This window comes from Heloderma suspectum, chromosome 2 (assembly GCF_057233095.1).
Source record: "Heloderma suspectum isolate Gila_16-S chromosome 2, 16-S_ref, whole genome shotgun sequence".
NCBI classification, from domain to species: domain Eukaryota; kingdom Metazoa; phylum Chordata; class Lepidosauria; order Squamata; family Helodermatidae; genus Heloderma; species Heloderma suspectum.
The window spans coordinates 262,570,113-262,585,057 of NC_139459.1; the positions used below are offsets into that span (position 1 = coordinate 262,570,113).

The window sequence follows — 14,945 nt, forward strand, 5'->3', positions numbered from 1 at the left end:
ATCCATGTTGTGATTGTAACACTTCAGACAATTGTTCAGTGTTCACATGACCTGAATGTTTCTCCTTACAAAAAACATCCTCATAGCAAGGTAGATGTCCAAAGAAGGACTCTAGACTAGCCAGCTCCCTGACATGCTAATTTTCCATATAGAGAAGCATGCAGTCATGTGATTCCCCTATCTCTACTCTGAAGTGGTACGGCCTAGCCTTACAACCTCAGTGAGAACGGTTTTGGTGTTTAGTTTTGTTACTTTAAAGTTGCTTTTGACTATTCCTTTTTATGAGGCAAAAATTCTAAATACAAATTTACCTTGAGCTGTATTTTTCTGGTAAATCTTTATATACTGACACTTATGTAAGGATAAGAAAGAAGAGCTCTCCGTGGTCATTCCTGGCAGAGTTTATAATAAGCCACCACTGAACAGCAGCTGAGGATGGGACTACGTGTATTTCCTGGCTGCCACTGCAGCATGGAAGGAGGGCCCAGTTCCCACAGAACCTATGGCACACAGCATTGTTACAGAAAACATCCGTGGTACAAGTCCTTATGGTTCCTCTTTGGCCAGGGAATTTATAGGCACCTGTATCTCTCCTCAACCACGGCCTAGTTAAGGCTGTTGAGAAGTACAGGGTACATCCCTGCATGGGCCAGAACTTCCAAATTCCCCTGTTACGAAGTGCCCCTCTGAACATTATTGTAGATGGAGGAGTTAAAAGAAAATATTTCAGCTTTAATTATTAAAAATTCTCCCATCTCTCAATTTCTTCTGAAAGTTTAAGCTCACCATGATTTTTTTCCCTATAGTTTTCTGTTTGAAATTCTCTTTTATGTTGGTGTAAAATAGCAATAAAAAGAAAACAGTTCTCTTTATAAAAATGTATGAGATCCAGGAAAGTCATGAAACTATGTTGTATATTCAGTAAACCTTACTGGTTCTAAAAGAAATATCAAGGCTTTTGGAGATGGGGGCAGGGGGAGAAGTACCCCTTTTTAGTTTTTAAATTTCTGTATTTCTGAGCATTCATGACCCACCAAAAGTTGCAGATCAATGCAATCAATTTAAAAGAAACTGAGATGTTAATAATCTGATCTCTGAAATAAAGTAACATCCTTTTGAAAATAATTTAAAAATATATGTTCAAAGAGTCCAAAACCAGCAATGTACCATCTGCTCTCATGACCTTCAAACCATTCAGTTTCAGTCCAGAAAACAGAACTACCAGCCGGCTGTAATAAATAGAAAAGGGCATTTACAGTAGAAAACTGGACTCATAGCTAAAGTAGACTAAGTCAGCACTGGGTTAATAATTATTAGTCAAATATCTATCTGGATAGCTACTACCTTAACAACAGTAAAATCTAAAGGATATGAACAGCCTCATTTAGCCTTGCTTACTGAAGAATGCTCATGATGAAGGATAATACTGATCAGGTTTGCATGTAACAGACCCATGGTTGGTCGGGTCCACACGTTAGTGTGTGAGCAAACAAGCAATCTGCCTCTTGTCCGCTTGCTGCATCCACTTTACATTCGGGTGAGCAAACAACCCAGGAACACCAGTTTGGTGTGATGTGTGAACCCGGCACATTGGGTTGTTGAGGGAGAAAAAACTCAACAGTTTTAACTAGAGCTATGCCAGAAATTTCTCCCACATTTTTTCGACCATTCTCATTCAGTTTGATAGAAGAGAAATTGCTTTCAAAAAGAAATTCAATGGTGAGGAAATTTTGGAGAAATTCTCATGGCTTGGGTTTGGGTCTCCTGGAGGTGGCCCCTGTAGCCTCCTCAGCTTCCTACACTTCAATGAAAGCCCAGTTTAAGACACCTTGAGGTAATTCCTCCCATTGGGCTTTTTCAGGTCAGGATGTGAAGGCAGCCTGGGAGGCTAGCTCAAAAACACCACAAAAATAAATTATAAAACATCCTGAATGAGGCAGAACAAGGGAAGCCTCTTTCATGGGGGGAGAAAACTTTCAGGAAATTGGAGGACAGATTTTGGCAGAGCGCTAACTCCACCTCATCCCTGGAGCTGGACACAACACTTCCCCCATCTGCATTGCAGTGTATGCAAACTGGGGGCCAGCCTGCCAAGACAGCTGATGCTGTTGCAGCACGAAAACCCCCACAACCCTTACCCAAAAAAGAAAGAGGCTGTGCTACAAGCCCTGCCAACGGGGAGCCCTGCCTGGGAGAAACTGTTGAGAATTTCTCCTCCCCCTGGACAAATTCTGTGAAATTGTCTCCCACATTTCTCTGCCCATAAGTATGGTGGAGAATTTCAAGAGGCCATTTGCGCACAGCTCTAGCTTTAACCCAAAAACAACCAAAGGTTAAAATTCTGGGTTGTTTCCCTATCAACAACCCATAGCGCCAGGTTTGGATGCCTCAGCAAACAACCTAGGAACAGGGTGATCCCGGGTTGTTTGCTAAACTAGATGCAAAGCGATGAATGGGCAGGAGGCAGCACATCTGCTCGCATGAGGTCACAACAACCCATGGGTTAAACAAGAGTTAGCACAAGACCTCACACAGTGCAGTGCCACAATTACAGTATAAGAAATAGTTAATTGCACTACTAACTTACATTACATTATAAGAAACAATAAATAAAATATAGGCTGTGGCATATTAAAGGTCTTTAGAATGGGCCATTAAGTGGATCATTAAAGGTCTTTAGAATGAGCTTGTGGAAACAGAGGAGCACCTCTGGATGTGGGGGTCATTGTTCACACGCAATGCTCTTCTGCTAAATCAGAAATAGCCTTTTCTTGAGCAGAAGGGCACCTTTTGATCCAACCCAGTGTTTTCCCACCTGTTGCAAGCTTCAGCCAATAAACTGGAGCAGGAGCAGGAAAATACTGGACATGATGATGCTGTGTCACATGTTTCTTTCTTGAAATGACATCCATGTGTCCCCTGGAATGTTTAGTTTGGGCCTGAAGGATACCCTAGTTAAGTGCACATCCCTTTTCTTCCTCCCATGTCAGGTGTCTGCTAAAAGACCTTTTTTTCTGTCATTCTTCACTCCTACAGGCCTGTTAGCAGAACCTGACCTGTCAGCTGAGTAATACCTACATTAAATACTCTTCTAAATAACCATATTAGAGCAACCTGGTATAATTTCACTGCTCTTTGTGAGCTTTCAGGGGAGGTGGATTTGGACCCTATGCTGAGGCACAGAAAGAGCAACCAGAGTGTTCATCAATGTTTTCCTCTAGTCGGAGCCATTCCAAGTCATTGGAAGCAATTCATATACCCGCCAAGATGCCAAAAGGCATGCTATTTATTATGCCAGACATCCCTGAGAGAAAATGCAAGGAGAGAGAGCATTTGCCTCAAAGCATTCTAAAATTGCGAAGTCATTTATTCCAATTAAATCATGGAAAGTCTATCCAAATTATCTAGGACAATGCTGAAATGACAAGATAGATCCTCCCATTTTATTCTTTGTAAATGTGAATATGTAATCCAGGTGGGGAAATGACTGATTTGTGCCTTTCACTTTACAGTGTATGTGTTAAATGAAAGATTTGTGTTTCATTCAAAAGCCTGCTTTATTTCGCATAAACAGAATACAGGTGGAGATCATTTTTCTCCCACAGAATGAAATCTGAGCAGAGGGATCTTACAGCAGCTGTGGATCTATGCTGCTAGTATTAAAAATTTAGAAGAGTATAAAATGTGCCTTTCTGCATCAAAATGTACAGAAAAGCGATGAAAGAAGAGAACATAGCTTTGACATTTATCTAGCAAATTCAAAATCTATCATTTCCCTTTTTGAATTCCCAAGAAGCATCTTAGAGGTAAAGGCAGAAATAGTTCAGGGACTGCTGGTTCTGTTGTTCTAACGATACGTTTCCTTCTAGGAGACAAGAATAGTGTGCGCACCAGGAACTGACATGTCATTTAGAACTTTGCTGCTTGTTTAACAATGACTCATTTAATTGGAAATAAATATTTCTGATATATTTTATGTCTGTTTTGACTTTCAAAATTTTCAGTAACTTTTTAGTAGAAATACTTAGTGGCATTTTTGTTCATCGATCAACAACACCCACTTCTACGGTTCTTGTTGTTCCCTTATTTGTTTTTTGCACTAAGTTGCATGCCTTCTCACAAATGCTCATGAACTCTGGTGTCCTGCTTGACGTATACGGGGTAGCATACGTTGTTAGCATGATTGGCAACCTTCAGCAATAATTATAGCACCTAACTGGATGGTGTACAGAATTGTGGATATTTGTGTGTGTGGCAGCGGTGCTGTTGTATTTGCATCTTACCATCCAACCACCATCTAAGGCTGCAGTCCTATGCAGTTCTCCAGTGGTGCTGTTGTATCTGCATCTTACCATCCAACCACCATCTAAGGCTGCAGTCCTATGCAGTTCTCCAATCTCCTCCTCTGAGGATGGAGAGGGAGAGATCTGACCTCGGATTCCCCCTCTCAGTCTGTGTAGAAACCTCCACAGCCCTTCCCACACTGACATCAGGAGTGGGAAAAGGTGGTGGGTGAGGGCTGTGGTGTGGGTGGATCAGAGTCCTTCCCAGTCCCCAGGCATCCCCCTCCCCAATATGGGGGGAAATGTACACCTGGAATTGGCATAAATAATTTCCCTCCCCTAAATAAATAATGATTTTCAGATTGTTGCTAGAAAATGTGACTTTTAAACCAGTTCAAAATTCACAAAGAGAATTTCTTGGGTTGTAATCTACCTTGGTTTACCCATGCTGTAGCAGCTGGGTGTTTAAGATTACTGTATGTGGAAAGACTTGGAATGGTTATTCTTACTCTCATTAATAGTGCACACGTGATTATTATTTTCTTTGCTTGGGGGGTGGATAAAGTATTGGTATAGGTCAACATAGAGAGGATTATTTATTTAGGTTTCTTCAGTACTGGTTTATCTTACAGTGTTTTTACTATAAAATAGCTTGGATCCTTGAACTAATTTTGCCATTCTGATTCCACCGTTTTTTCCCTTAGTAGTCCTTTAATTCCCCATCGTTCTGAGTTTTAAAACAGAACAATAGCTCACTGTGCAACATTTCACCTTGCTCAAGGCCAGAAAGTCCAACCAGGTTCCCGTCTGTCTCTTGGAACAAAAAAGGCTGATTGCAGAAGTGTTACCAACTGGTTCAGCTCTCTGGCCAAATAGGAATATTTTATAAACTATTTGAGACACAAAGAAGAATGCCAGTGTTAAATGCACTGCCTGCAGTTTGAAATCGTTTTTTAAAAAGTGCTTAATAGCCGTTTTTACCAATAGCCTTATTTGTCCACTACAGCAACCCCAAAGTCAAAACAACCTTGCAGTTTGTTCACTATTATTCCATGTTAAACACTCAATATGTTTACTAATTACCTAATTACAGTAGGCCGTGATGGCTTAGTGGGTAAGACGCTGAACTGCAGATTGGAAGGTCGGCAGGTCAGCAGTTCGAGACCCGAGTGCCGCTTGACGGAGTGAGCTCCCATCTTCAGTCCCAGCTTCTGCCAACCTAGCAGTTCGAAAGCAAGAAATTGCAAGTGGATAAATAGGTACCGCTTCGGCAGGAAAGGTAACAGCGTTCCGTGCACCTCGGTGTTCAGTCATGCTGGCCACATGGCCACGGAAGCGTCTTCGGACAGCGCTGGCTCTTCGGCTTAGAAACGGGGATGAGCACTGCACCCTAGAGTCGGACACGACTAGTTGGGCCTGGCGTGCTATGGTCCATGGGGTCACGAAGAGTCGGACACGACTGAACGACTGAACAACACCTTTTTTACCTTATGTAATTACTACTTCACCTCAGGTCATTATGAGTTTAGGCTTTGTTTATACATATTAGAACTATGCACACTTTATGTACTTGTTATGTTTTAACTGTTCCTTTTTAAGGCATATTGAATTAGTTGCTATTTTTAAAAGACTATGTGATGATTGATTGATTTGATTTGTACTCCACCTTTCTACCAAGAAAAAATGGCACTCAAGGCGGCTTACAACCATAAATAAAACAAATGCATTAAAACACAATTAAAAACACAACAATAACAGAATAAAAACAGGTTGCGTTTTTAAATTCCTGAAGTAGCTGCTTCTACTGATGTTTTAGCAGCAAAATAAGAAATCTCAAAAAGTTGTCAGTTGATATTGTTTGTGATTTAAAATTATACCACAATGGCTGAGCTATTTTCTGACTTATCATAGTCATTATGCAAAGGATGAGATTACTCAGTTTGTTAAAACTTCATAGGCCCATGTTATGTAATAAGCTGTTTTCCAAACATTAAACACTAAAATTTTTGATGGGCAGAGCAATCCTATGTGGGGGGAACTGGGAGGAACTGAGGTGGAGGAACTGCCTTTCCTGATGCCCTGTTGGCTTATGCCAGGGCCAGCCCAATACATTTTTCTGCCTGAGGCAAAGGACAGGACGGTGCCCCCTTTCATTCTGGGTAAAGAAGCCAACTGGGCTGGTACTTGAGCCTTACTTCAACACTGACAACAGGATATAGTCCTCTATCACACCTGAGGGAAGCAGGCTATTTTAGCTGATGTAGGATAGTCTGTGAGGCACACATAGCTTTGTCCTCCTAGGAGACTGAAATGGCTGGGGGACTACAACTGATGCCTCCTAGCATCTGCCGCCTGTGGCAGTTGCCTCACTCTGCCTAATGATAGGGCCAGCCCTAATGGGATCCCAGCTTATTTTTGGTCATTGCCTTTCCTTTTTTACTTTTGCCTCCCATTGATTCCTGTGTGAGGGAATGAACCATGCCAGTTCCTGAGTTGGTATAGTTCTCCCCCTCACCCCAATTCCAGGGGTGTTGGTGTTGGGGACACGGATGGATCAACAGCCTCTCCCAGCAAACTGATGGAATACCCACAGCATGCCTCCTTTTTTGTGCTTTCTGATGTCGAAGCACCACCTGTGGAGCTTTCCACAGCCTCACATGGGAGCTTTTCAAGGTTGCGTCTCTCTCTCGGAGGGTGAGCCTCGCTCTCCATCCTCAGAGAGAGAGAGTTTGAAAAGACTTATAATCCCTGGGATGTCCTCCTAGGGAGCATAGGATTGCAATTTTACTCATTTTATTTATTAATTCCATATAAAGGCATTCTGTGTAAAAGGTACAAGTCTCTACGTGTTGCATTTGAAGCCTGCTACTGAATAAATGAAAAACATCATACTTAACAGATGATTAGAAGTATTAAAACTAAACAAATAAACTGGTTTTTTACCACCATCATTTGGATATCTTGGGCTGTCTCTGGTGATAGCTTCAGTCTAGTGGTTGATCCTTCCTCCTTAGTTTCTCGGATACTCAGTAGATTTACACATTCATATTGACGGTGTTCCTAGACTTCTGACATTATCAGCAGTGCCAACCTTGAGTGTGCACAGGTCTCTAAAACAGAAGTCTTCTCTGTAACAGGACTTCATAAAGTATGATAGCAGGGTGTACACTTGACTTAATGTCATTCTTAAAGCATTCTAGACTATGACACATTTCCCTGCAATTCGGGTCAAACTAGATCGGACAGCGGCCAGGCAACCATGTCTTATTGTTTATAGGAAGTGGTGGAAATTACATCTGACCCTTGTTTGATCCAGATTCCCCAGCTGCCTTTCTTCCCAGGGGGAACAGCCCACCCACCCCCATGCTGCTACCATCAGTTGACCTTCGTTTAATCCCTGCCCAGTATACGAAAGCATGCCATTCCATTGCTTTGATTTCACCAGTCTATAAATCTACAACAAGTTATTGCTGCTGCTGTTGTTGCTGGTTTTATTGTCGGCTTGTATTGTTGCTTTTATTGCTATTTTATTGTGTTTATGTTTTTGTCATTTTTAATATTTTAACTGTTTTTATGTATTTTATTGCTGTGAGCCACCTTGGGAGGGCTTCTGCCCTGAAAGGCGGCCAAGCAAATTTTTAAATAAATAAATAAAAGCAAGGTCTTCTGTTAGGAGTCTTCCGTGGCATTTAACAAGAACCTATGTTCCCTGGATTCCAGGCTGCATCTCCAGCTGGAAGACAGAGTCTTTTGATTTCTGACACAGCTATTGGATCTTCTACAGCTACATAAGATATGAGCTACCTGCCAATCTTAACAGCTAGGGCAGATATTAGAAGAACTCACATTCTCTTAGAAGTTAGAACCAAACATCTGCTTCTTCTTTTTTTGACTGCAGTTCTGTGTTCTGTGTGTTCTGTTAACCTTTTAGTTAATTCAGTTAATATGTTCTGATCTGGGTAGATGCTGACTCATCTTATCTCACTGCATTATAATACCTTTGTCTTCTTATCCAAGCTACAAGGTGTATGCTAAGCCTCTAGAGCACGGGCAAGCAAGATAAAGTAATAGCAGACAGCTGTTATTGTTAGTGTGATTGTAAAGTAGTTGAGTGGCTATGAGATGGCAGTATGATTCAGAAAGTCCACAATTCAGATCTCACCTGGCTTTCACAAGCTGGCCCTAGCCAACCCACTATCTCTCAGCCTCTGCCCTATCTACCATACAGGGACAATAATATTGGACTGCTTTGCAGGGCTGTTGTAAAGGTTACTGAGATAATGTATGTGAAGCACTTTGAACACTCTGATATGTTATATAAATGTAATAATTATTATAACGTTATGAAATTATTACACTTTGTATGCTTTGTGTTATGGCTATGCATCCCACTACACATTCCCATTGAAAGCAGTGTGGCCAGTATAGTGTAGTGGTTAGAGCGTTGAACTGGGACTCAGGAGACCTGGGGCCATTCTAAACAGAAACACTTTGGGCAAAATCTGCATTTTCACAGAATCAAATTAGCACTTTCCACGGTACGTGCAGTGTTGTATTCTTCTGCTTTTGCAGTGAATACGGGAACTGAAGCCACATTAGGTGGGGTGGGCAAGTCCCGCCACAAGTAGAAATAAATGTCAGTAATTGCGTAGGTGTGAGGCAGCTAATGTGCAGAAGCTCACTCACCCTCCCTTGCAATGTTCAATTAAGTGCAGTGGAGGACTTTCTTACGAGTAGACGTTCATGACAAACCCCACATACACACACACGTTTATGAGGCGGGCAGGCAAGCAGGCCACCGCCACCACTCGGAGACTGAGCGGAATGAGCAGGAGTGCAAGACGCACTGAGAGCAGAGAGCACGGAGCCAGCGAGGAGGGACAGCGACTCACATGTTGTCTTTGATGTATATTAACTGCCCAATCAACAGGCTCCCCCTCTCCCCAAACACGGGCTCAATGAAGTGCTTCTGAGTACATGTTCATTAAAATAATCCACCCTGGCATCCACCGTTTCTCAGCTGCACAGCTTCGAATCAACAGGCATCCACCATTTCTCAGCTGTGCCCTTTCATAGCTGCACAGCTTCAAAACAGCAGGGCTGGCAAAGAGGAACTGAAGGCAATGAGTTACTTCCAGGTAGACACGTTTACCCCCCTGCTCTCCCTACGTTCCCACCCCATACTCCTTTCCCTTCCACCAATCAGCTCTGCTTCGACCAGCCCATGCCAAAGCCAGCTGAGGTCACACGGATTCCTGAACAGCATTGAAGCCGTGACAGGAAAATGGGGGGGGGGAGAAATGGATTTAGGGCAAGAAATGCCGGGCTAGCTACAGAGAGCAGCATGTGTCATCTGACACTATCGATTTGTGGGTGGAGTAGAACCAGAGTAAAAGCCCCATGTAGATGGTGCCCTGGACTCTAGTCCCCACTCGGCCATGAAGCTCACTGGGTGACTTTGGGCCAGTCACTGAATCTCAGCCCAACCTACCTCACAGGGTTATTGTGAGGATAAAATAGAGAGGAAGAGGACTGTGTAAGCTGCCTTGGGTTTCTCACAAGAGGGAAAAGGTGGGATATAAATGTAATAATAAATTAAAAAATAAAAATGTGATGCATAGGTTCAGGTGGCATATATACTGCATTGCTTTCAATGGATTTTTCACGTGGGTGCACATCCAAATGCATATACTGTGGGTCCATTTAATCTCAATATGCTAGTTCTGCATCATGCAGGTGCATGCTGCACATGCTGTCTATACTGCTTTGCGTTTAAAGGAACAGGAACATAGGAAGCTGCCTTATACTGAGTTAGACCATGGATTCATCTAGCCTAGTATTGTCAGTGCTGAATGGCAGTGTCTTTCCGGGGTTGCAGGCAGGAGTCTTTCCTAGCCCTACCTGGGGGTGCTAGGGATTGAACCTTGGACCTTCTGCATACCAAGCAGGTGCTCTACCACTGAACTACACCCCCTCCCCTAATGCATACCTGAATACCCATTCTGTTGACATCGATGTAGTGTAGGATGGACCATCAACACTGGGATGTGCATTTGGATAACTGGGCATACCCATTGACATTTAATAGACTCTACAGGGAATCAGAGTGGTAATATAAATAATATGCCAAAAGGCGCCCAACTCCAAGACCACTTTTTAAACCAGCGATGTCTTTTCAGATGAGGGGGGGCAGTCCCCATTGCAGTTTAAAGGACTTTCATCTTGTGTAGTCTCTTCTTGTCTGGTGACTCCAGGGATCCAGCAGTTAAGAGGACACTGGTGACACCTGTGCCAAGAACAGGGGTCCCCAACAGGGCTTCCGAGGGTGCAGGTGCACCCTTGAGGCCTTTAATTGTGCCCTCGTGGTGATTTCTATGTATACAAGGCATGCCTGCTCACTTCCTGGTTGCTCTATATTATTAGATCTATGAATCTGCTTTCCCTATTATTTTAAGTCTATGTACCTCAGCTTGATGTTTTGACATGCCCCCTTGCTCTCTGATTGCCCAAAGTAATAGGTTACAAACGGTGTCCTTACTCCCATTCTGTGCCTGCTAGGAGAGGGCGTGAGTGGTGGGTGGCTGTGTTGGAAGGGAAAGGTAAGTGTTCCCCTTGAGTGCAAACCAGCAGTATGGGGATGGGACTGAGTGGGCTGGGGTCTTTTCCATCTGAGAGGGGAGCACAGGCAAGGAGAGGGCATTTCCTGCCTGCTTGTTCACCCTCGTATCTGAATTGGGGGCGGAAGGGTGCTTGGTCTCCAACCCTTTTTGGTGCTTGGTCTCCAACCCTTTTTGAGTGTGTGTTGGGAGGTGCGGTCCTTTGTGCCCTTCTCTTTGTTGGGGGTGGGTGGGTGGGTAGGTAGGTAAAGCAATGGAATTTCCAGCGTGTTCACTCATCTGCCTGCATTGCTTTACCTCCAGGCTTTTGTGTTTGGGGTGGTGGTGATGCGGGGGGCATTTCCCATTCTCCGTTGTGGCTGCCTGCCTTGTGTTTGCTGTAGCACCCTGGATGTTGTTTGGTGCATGTGGGGAGCAAAAAAAAAAAGTGTGTACGGATAACGCTATTTGCATTGCCCTTATTTTCGCCGTAGTCTACGTAAACATTTACGTAGACTACAGCGACTAAATAAGGAACGCGAATGGCGGCTCCCTATGGGGGCTGCCATTAGCATACGCGCTTTTTTTTTTTTTTAAGTCACCCGTGATAGGCTACGTGACGATTGACGTAGCCTATCACGGCTGACTTTGCGGATCTAGCCGTGATAGGCTACGTTAATCGTCACGTAGCCTATCAGGGGGCGTTTTAAAAAAAAAAAACTTTCGCGTTCGCGGCCGGGCGAGGCGGGAAGCCTCCCCCCCCCAGCCTGAACTTCACGGGGGGAGCAGCGAAGCGCCTCCCCCCCACCGCGAACGTCCTTCGAGGACAGGTAAGGGACTTTCGTCCACCCCTAGATTGACAGTGGCTCTCCAGGATTTCAGACAGCGAAAGTTCTAGCCCTATCAGGTGATGATGGCAATTAAACCTGGGACTTTTTTAACATGTGCTTTATCACTGAGCTATAGCCATTCCCCTGTGGGTATCTACTAAACAACATCAATACTCTCCTGCCCACACTTTGGGCCCCAGGCTGAAGAGAAGCAGACCACTTCCTTCTCTTCAGCCTAACCACCTGCAAGGTGCTCTCTGCTATCAGTATTCACTGTCAACATGAGAGCTTCATGCCTGCATAGACACAACCCCTGTGGATTGGGGACAACTGTGGGGGCTTTTAAAAAACCAAAATGTTTCTGCACACCTTGTGGGCTTGTGGGCCCCATGGTATACTTCTTCCTTTTTTCCACCCAGCACATCATCATGTGGGATATCCTATTTGAAAATGGGGAGTTATCTATTGTTGTACTTAATATTTTATTATTTTTATCATGGTTAGACTTTGTATGCAGTATACCTCTTCAACACAATTTCCACTTTCAGAGATACAAAGTGCCTCATAGTCTTTATCCCATTTCTTTTTGTGTGATAGCAGCAGCCGCAGAAATCTCAGATGTGGCATTAGTTCTTAAGTCACGCACCCCATTTCTCCTTCATTAGTGGGAAGGTTGTAAAGGTGTATCTTCTCATCATAATATTCATGAATCTGAGAACAAATCACACTGAGATAACGGCTCAGATGTTTCTAGGTGTTGAACAAATTTCCCCATCGCCTGCATGTATGTGAACATTTTCCACTGAAGAGCAAATGCCTTGGCCCAATTGGCCTAAGGAATAACGGTGGGTAATTTTCAGCTGTGGATCTTACAGGCTGTTGCGCTTTCAGCCAAATGGAGCTTCATTTGCCTTGGCCCATGATGTTCCAACACATTTGTTCCTAAGTGGGATGATTGGCATACCAAAGTAGATTCACAGTGTGTGTTTGCCCTTCCATTGCGAAGAGGTTTGCAGTCTGTCCATTTACTGCAGCCGGCATTTAAGTTTAGGTTTTAATTTGTTTGTTTGAGACTTTGATTTGCTGTTACGGGTTATGCTCTTGAAAAGCATCCAAAAAATCTTTTTATCCTTTCTCTACAAAGAAAAATGTCTGCTGCTTTAGTTCAGCAGGTGGTGTAATGTATCTTCCCTTCTCCTCCTTCCAGAAATTGATGCCTACATTTCAAGAACCATGTTAACAGAATTTTGTCCAATTACTATAAACAATGCCTGCTATACTTTGACCTACAGGCTAAAATTAGGCTGACTCACCTCATAAAGAGCGACGCTGCTGTTTGGCGGAACCATAAAGATTTTGGCAGCTTTTAAAATATATAAGTATATATTTACTTTGGAAGCACAAACTGGTGCTGTTCCTGTGTGTGCTTCCATTGTATCCTATAAATCAAAGCAGAAATGCAGAAGCCAGGAGTCCAATGACTTTCCTGCAAAGAACAGCTGCTTTAAGATGGGTTTATTAAATTGGTTGCTGTACAAAATGCAAAACTGCATTTTGTATTGAAAAACAATACGTTCCACATCCCATGTTGCTGGGTTTTCTAAACAAAGAATAGTGTATCTTGATTAGCAAACTTAAGTCTAATGTCAGAAGGAACAGTCTTTAAGTACATTGTCTGCACTCTAACTAAAAACAACAGCACACCAGAGTTATGCTTCTTTAAAATAAAGCAAAACAAATGGATATAATTAATGCACACTATTATTGGCTTTAGTGATCTGAATCATTTGGCAGTGTCAAATATTCCAGTTTCATTAGGTGTGCATGAAAAAGTATCATGTCCTTGGACAGAAGAACAAGCGTTCAGGCAAGATAGTGGAAGCATGGACAGCTCCGAGTGGAGCCAAGTTGAATGTTAGGCTGGAGACAGTCCTGCCCCAGCAGAGTCCACAGGCAGAGCCAGGGAAGGAAAGCGAAGGTTCAAGCAGAACCACAGACAGCGCTGTGCCAGTCTGGGCAAAGTTCAGGCTGGATACAGTGAACTGGATGTTGGTTGGCAGAGGGCTGGAATCAACTGAATGTTTTAAGTAGCCCTGCTGTCAGGTTTGGTGTTCCTGGCTCCAGCCCCTCTGAGGAAACTGCTGCATCTTTAAGAGTCCCTATCCCTGAGGTGCTGCTGTCTGCCAAGCATTCAGACACAGAGACAGTGGAGTCTGAAGAGAAGGGCAGAGCGGCCTTCACAGGCTATGAAGGTGGTGGCAAAACCAGCTTCTGAGGTTTTTGGCAGAGTGGTAATTCCTGCCTTTTTCTTCCTCTTCCTCAGTATCTTCAATTTGCCTGATGATAGAGGATCAGCAAAGGGGACCCCCGCCCTTCTCCGGGGCACTTCACTATGGCAATCCAGCTGTGCAGACCAGGACTGCAGGCCCCTCTGTTAAGGAGGGGCTGTTGGTCCTGACTAGTTGCACAGACTGCTGGGATTGGTGAGAACCTATCTGTACTGGAGGGGTGCGATGCGCTAGCATGGCCTGTTTCCCCTACATTGTAAGCATCAGAAATGTGTCTTAGTTCTGCTTTCAAACAGGATTCACCATTGCCTTTGAGGTAGCTCTAAGGAGGGCAGGTGTAGCCTCAAGCCTTTGCATGTTCCTGTTACTCACTGTAAACTGTTAGCAAACATCTTCACATTAAGCAAACTGTTCCTATGACTCAGGACAACTCTTAAAACTGTATTTCAAAATGACAAGAGGGACAGAGGAGCAGGAATTAAGGTTCATCTCGTATCAGTAGCTATTCCTGAAAATATAAACTATGAGCTGAACTAAAGCATGAATTATAAATTGGGGTGTGAAGGGAGGCTATGTAGGGACTGACTAAATCACCACTGAAGAGACTCCAAATTATTTCAGCTAGGTTTAGATCAGAGTTTTGCATAACAGCTCATTTTTAATTATGTTTTTGATTAGGTAATGAAGATCAAGATTGAGAAGTACCCAGAATAAGTTGAAGAATTTGTGTAATATATAAGTTGTAGTATCACATTTAATAGAGCAATCACATTCTGACATATAAATGGGTGGGGGCAATCTGAATGTACTATGGGGATCTGGAGAATAATTTTACGCAGCCATGTTAGGTGATGGTTTACTTGGATGTACAATCAAGAGTATTGTATGTAAAATACAGAGCTATTGTGTCATCATGGATAGAATATTGGAAGTGGGTTTGTTTTTATT

At 43.3% G+C, this 14,945-nt stretch overlaps 1 protein-coding gene and 1 non-coding gene across 11 annotated transcripts in view; one reads left to right on the forward strand and one right to left on the reverse strand.

Annotated features, from left to right (window-relative positions):
• The window catches only part of SPOCK1 (SPARC (osteonectin), cwcv and kazal like domains proteoglycan 1), an 806,393-nt gene that overhangs the window by 506,616 nt on the left and 284,832 nt on the right, over positions 1 to 14,945 (forward strand). The window lies entirely within an intron of this gene.
• TRNAT-GGU (transfer RNA threonine (anticodon GGU)) lies at positions 10,186 to 10,257 on the reverse strand. The gene has a single exon. It is a non-coding gene; the product is annotated as a tRNA-Thr (tRNA).